Here is a 6,178-nt window from a genome sequence, read left to right as displayed (position 1 = left end):
TGCTAAAAAGTCTCATTATTATAAAATTCTTTTTTTCTTTTTCTTTTTTAAATTTTTTAATTATTTTATTTTTAATTGATTATGCTGTTACAGTCGTTCTATTCCCCCCTTCATTCCCCTCCACCCTACCCCCCATCCCCACCATTACCCCCCTTTAGTTTATGACCATGTCTCAAGTCCTTTAGATTCTATATTTCCCATGCTATTCTTGCCCCCCCCATCTATTTTCTATCTACTGTCTATGCTACTTATTTTCTGTACCTTCTCCCCCCATCTCCTCCTCCCCCACTCCCTTGTTGCTAACCCTCCTTGAGATCTTCATTTCTATGTTTCCACTCCTGATCTAGCTGTCCTTTTAGTTTGCTTTCGTTTTAGGTGTGGTTCTTAATAACTGTGAGTTTGTTGTCCTTTCACTGTTCATGTTTCTTTAACTTCTTTTCTTAGATAAGTCCCTTTAACATTTCCATAATAAGGGCTTGGTGATGATGAACTCCTTGAATTTGATCTTATCTGAGAAGCACCTTATCTGTCCTTCCATTCTAAATGAAAGTTTTGCTGGATAGAGCAATCTTGGTTGTAGGTCTTTGGATTTCATGACTTGGAATACCTCTTTCCAGCCCCTTCTTGCCTGTAAGGTCTCTTTTGAGAAATCTGCTGACAGTCTGATGGGGACTCCTTTGCTGCTTCTAGGATTCTCTCCTTCATTTTAATCTTGGCTAATGTAATGATGATGTGCCTTGGTGTGTTTCTTCTTGGGTCCAACTTCTTTGGGACTCTCTGAGCTTCCTGGATTTCCTGGAAGTCTATTTCCTCTGCCAGATTGGGGAAATTTTCCTTTATTATTTGTGCAAATAAGTTTACCACTGGTGGCTGTGCCTTTCCCCTTTCTGGTACCCCTATAATTCGGATATTGGAGCGTTTAAAGATGTCCTGGAGGTTCCTAAGACTCTCCTCATTTCTTTGGATTCTTGCTTCCTGACTCTTTTCTGTTTGGCCATTATTTGCTTTCTTCTGGTCCACTCCATTGATTTGAGTCCCAGTTTCCTTTTCATCGCTCTTGGTTTCCTGTGCAATTCCATTCATTTCAATTAGTTTCGCCTTCATATGTTTCTCTAATTTGTGGCTATAATCAACCAGTTCTGTGAGGATCCTGATGACCAGTATTTTAAACTGTGCGTCTGAGAGTTTTGCTATTTCTTTATCGCTTAGGTATGTGGGCTCAGGGACTTTGAGAATTTGCGACATTTTTGGTCTGTTCTGGCCCTTTAAGTGTGAGAAGTGGCGCCTTGGACTCCCAGGTCGCTAGGTTATGAAGCTGTATGTGGAGGTGGGGTCAGAGCGGGGAAATGGCGGCGTCCTCTACTGCCGCTTGCCGCGGGACGCCGGCCCCGGTCCAACCGCCCACTCCCTCGCCTGTCCGCTCGCGCACAAATAGGCGACCACAGTCAACACGCAGCACCGCTTCCCTGCTGTCTCCTCCGCGTCGCTCGCCTGGTCACTCGCTCGGTCGCTCACTAGGTCCAACCCTGCGCCTGGATTCCGCGTCTGGATTCTGCGCCTGAGCCCGTCTGACCGAGTCCTCCTGTGCAACCTCGCTCCACCAGCCACTGGTTTCGCCCCTTACCGGTCAGGCTGAAGAATTTGTTGTTAAAAGACTTCCGAAAAGTTCAATTTTCCGTGTTCTGGCTGTGATTTCTGTTGCTAATATTTAGTTGTCCCTAAACTTGGTTGTGTGAGAAGGCACGGCACATCCACCTATACCTCCATCTTGGCAGAAGTCTCTATAAAATTCTTATAATAAAAGTTTTTCACCACCTATATTTGTACTATGGTAACAAGACATTAGACAGTTTCCTAGCTATAAAGACAAAGTTACTTAATCTTGAAGACAGAAAAATAATTATTTGAAGTCAAATAACTAGCAGTTTTAGCATAAATAATAGGAAATGGAGGAAATCTGGGCAGGACATCGTCTTTAATGGATTAATTTGTGGTAATGTCATTAGAACTTCAGGTGTGACAAACTGAAGTAGGTAATATTACTGGAAAATTATACTGCTCTTTAAATGTTTTGTGTCTGATAACCTGTTCCAGGTTAACTACCAGGTTGCCAAACCACAGCAGCTAACCAGTGCTACAGACCCGGTGAGTTCTGCAGAAGATGGGATAGTAGACGGATTCTGACAAAGAAGTCACTAGAATATTAGACCAGGAATGGACTTTGGAAATCATATCTCACCCCTTTACTTTATACATGAGCAAATATTTTTAAAATATTTATTTTTAGAGAGATGGGAAGGGTGGGAAAAAGAGAGGGAGGGAAACATTGATATATGAGAGAGAGATCAATTGGTTGCCTCCCACACACCCTCAACTGGGCACCCGGCCTACAATTCAGGCATGTGCCCTGACTGGGAATTGAACCAGCAACCTTTTATTTTGACGGCCAGCACCCACGGCTATACCAGAGGAAATTCATGATGGAGTGAATCATATGAAGTCAGTTACAAAAGAGTACCCAGACCAAAATATGGGATGTCCCACCCCTTTGCAAATGTTCTTTATGCTTTATTGTACTGAAAATGTAAGTCATTGATTATTTTCAATTTTTGTCTGGCAAATTGTTAGGAAGTATCTAATGTTAATACTGCCATGGTCTCTGGAGGAGTTAGTTTTACACAGTGAAGACGTTTTTTTTTGTTTTGTTTTTTTAAGATTTTATTTATCTTTAGAGGGGAAGGGAAGGAGAGAGGGAGAGAAACATCAATATATGGTTGCCTTTACTGCATCCCCTGCTGGGAACTGGCCTGCAGGGAACTGGCCTGCAGGGAACCGGCCTACAACCCCGGCATATGCCCTGACTGGGAATCGAACCGCAATTGTCTGGTTCGCAGGCCTGCACTCAGTCCACCGAGCTATACCAGTTAGGGCTTACACAATGAAGACATGTTTTTCCAAGTTAATTCTCTGAGGTCATAGGCTATTCATTTCAAAGGACATAATACTTAAAAATTCTCAATATCCATACATATTTATCTCCACAGCAGCATTTGCATAGAAGTTTTTGGTATAAAGTTTACTGCCTGATGGTGTATTTGATACTTGTTACTGAATTTTATGAAAACCCCAAGATTCTGGGCTCTGATCTTCTTAGATCTGGGCCTCCCCCAAGAGCTTGCCCATGTCTTTTTTGCTGTGGACTGAATTGTGTCCCCCTCCAAATTCATGTTGAAACTCTAACTTCCCCTAGTACCTCAGAATGTGACCATATGTGAGACAGGGCTTTAAAGAAGCAATGAAGTTAAAATGAGGTCATTGGAGTCTAATCTGACCACTGTTTTGGTAAAAAGAGGTGAGAACGTGCAGAGTCACCAGAAGGTCCATGTGAGGACATAACGGGGAGGCTACATGCAAGCAGAGGACACAGCAGAAACCAACCTTGACCTTGGACCTCTAGCCTCCGGTGAGAAAAATCAATTTCTGTTTAAGCCACCAAGTCGCTGTTATTTTGTGATGGTAGCCCTACCAAATGAATATGCTTCACAAATCCTTTTACCCTGTTGATTGCAAGATCTCTGCAATCTTTGCCCATTGTGTCCACAAGGACTGCTCTTTATCAAATGGAGGTAGAGGGGGTTCTAGATCACGAAGGGAGTATAGATATATAGTAGGAATAAGAACTGAGTCCTGGGGCTCTCTGATGTTAAGTTGGAGGGAAAAAGGAACAAGAGAATTTGAGGAGCAGCCAGTGAGGTAAAAAGAGAATGTCCCTTTAAATTTCAATTAGAAATTATTATTTTTTTTAAACTTTTTTATTGATTATGCCATTACATTTGTTCTATTCCCCCCTCCATTCCCCTCCACCCTGCATACCCCTCCCCCACCATTTCCCCCTTCAGTTCATGAACACGTGTCTCAAATTCTTTAGATTCTGTATTTCCCCTACTATTCTTACCCTCCCCCCTATTTTTTCTATCTACTGTCTATGCTACTTATTTTCTGTACCTTCTCCCCCCTTCTCCTCCTCCCACTCCCCTGTTGCTAACCCTCCATGTGATCTTCATTTCTATGGTTCTGCTCTTGATCTAGCTGTCCTCTTAGTTTGCTTTTGTTTTAGGTGTGGTTTTTTACTAACTGTGAGTTTGTTGTCCTTTCACTGTTGATCTTTTTTATCTTCTTTTTCTTAGGTAAGTCCCTTTAACATTTCATATAATAAGGGCTTGGTGATGATGAACTCCTTGAATTTGGTCTTATCTGAGAAGCACTTTATCTGTCCTTCCATTCTAAATGAAAACTTTGCTGGATACAGCAATCTTGGTTGTAGGTCTTTGGTTTTCATGACTTGGAATACCTCTTTCCAGCCCCTTCTTGCCTGTAAGGTCTCTTTTGAGAAATCAGCTGGCAGTCTGATGGGAACTCCTTTGTAGGTGACTGTCCCCTTATCTCTTGCTGCTTCTAGGATTCTCTCCTTCATTTTAATCTTGGCTAATGTAATGATGATGTGCCTTGGTGTGTTTCTTCTTGGGTCCAACTTCTTTGGGACTTTCTGAGCTTCCTGGATTTCCTGGAAGTCTATTTCCTCTGCCAGAATGGGGAAGTTCTCTTTTATTATTTGTTCAAATAAGGTTTCCACTCGTGACTCTTCCCCTTCTGGTACCCCTATAATTCGAATGTTGGAGCGTTTAAAGATGTCCTGGAGGTTCCTAAGCTTCTCCTCATTTTTTTGAATTCTTGTTTCTTCATTCTTTTCTGTTTGATCATTTTTTTCTTCCTTCTGGTCCACTCCATTGATTTGAGTCCCAATCTCCTTTCCATTACTATTGGTTTCCTTTGCATTACCATTCATTTCAATTAGTTTAGCTTCCATATGTTTCTCTAATTTGTGACTAAAATCAACCAGTTCTGTGAGGATCCTGATAACCAGTGTTTTGAACTGTGCATCTGAAAGATTGGCTATTTCTTCATCGCTTAGATTGATCGGCTCTGGGGCTCTGAGTTGTTCTTGAGCCATTTTTGGTCTGTTCGCGCCGTTAAGTAAGTGGAGCGAAGCCTTAGTTGTTTACCAGGATGGGGCCACTCAGGTCTGGTTTGTGACGCTGTGTGTGTGGGAGCGTGGTCAGAGAGGGAGCAATGGCGGTCCTCTCCGCTAGCCCAGTACATCCAGTCCCACCATTTGCCCCGGCCTGTTTATCCGATCGGAATTGTGCGAGCCTGCTGCCCCGCGCCTGCTCCCATCTTCACTGGTTTATCCGCACGCAGATGCGCGACCGACCACCGCAGACAGCCAGCCGCGCCTCTTCCCTGTGCGCTCCTGTAGCTAGCCAGCAATCCGTGTCTTCAGCTGCTTGCGCACCACCCGTTCGGGGATTTTTTTTTTTTGCCAACCTGCTCCACTGCTGGCTTCGCTCCTCTTACCGGTTTAGCTGAGCATTTTGTTGTCTTTGGACTCCGTATTGTCAATTTTCTGTGTGGCTTGGTTGTGTTTTTTGTTGTTAAAAATAGTTGTTCTTAGATTTGGTTGTGCACGGAAGCAAGGTGGTTCCACCTACACCTCCATCTTGGCCTAGAAATTATTATTGACAGTAAAAAAAAAAGTGGTCACCAAAAATTAAGTTCTGGATTTATGATACTACATCATCATTGAGGCTGTTTAGAAATACAGAATTTGGGAAGTCACCTTGATAATAAATATCAAAAATGTTGATATTGCAAGCATTGTTTGAGCAGAAAGCATTTCATCTTTGAGGTTGTATGTAATTGATTTTTTAGAATTAGATTCCCTACATTGAGATGAAAACTGAAGTGGGTAGAGGACACATGATAGATGTGTTTGTTTCCTAGGGCTGCTGTATATTCTCACTGGCTGGGCAGCTTCCAGAAGTTTATTCTCTCAGTTCTGAAAAGTTGAGAAGGCCAGAGGTCTGAAATCAATCAGGGTCGGTCTCTTCTGGGGAGTCTGAGGGAGATTTCACTCCCTGCCGCTCTCCTAGCCTCTGGTGGCACCTTGTAATCCTTGGGGTTCCCTGACTTGCCCAACTCTCTGCTTCTCTTCATGGCTTTCTCCTTGTGTCCCTCTGTTTCAGATCTCTTACAAGGACATAAATCATTGGGTTTAAGGCCCATCCCAAATCTGGATGATATAATCGCAAGGTCCTTCCAATTCTGCAAAGACTTTATT

The sequence above is a fragment of the Artibeus jamaicensis genome, unplaced genomic scaffold (assembly GCF_021234435.1).
Source record: "Artibeus jamaicensis isolate MK-2021 breed Jamaican fruit bat unplaced genomic scaffold, CSHL_Jam_final contig_233, whole genome shotgun sequence".
NCBI classification, from domain to species: Eukaryota; Metazoa; Chordata; class Mammalia; order Chiroptera; family Phyllostomidae; genus Artibeus; species Artibeus jamaicensis.
Note: the sequence above shows the minus strand (reverse complement) of the source record.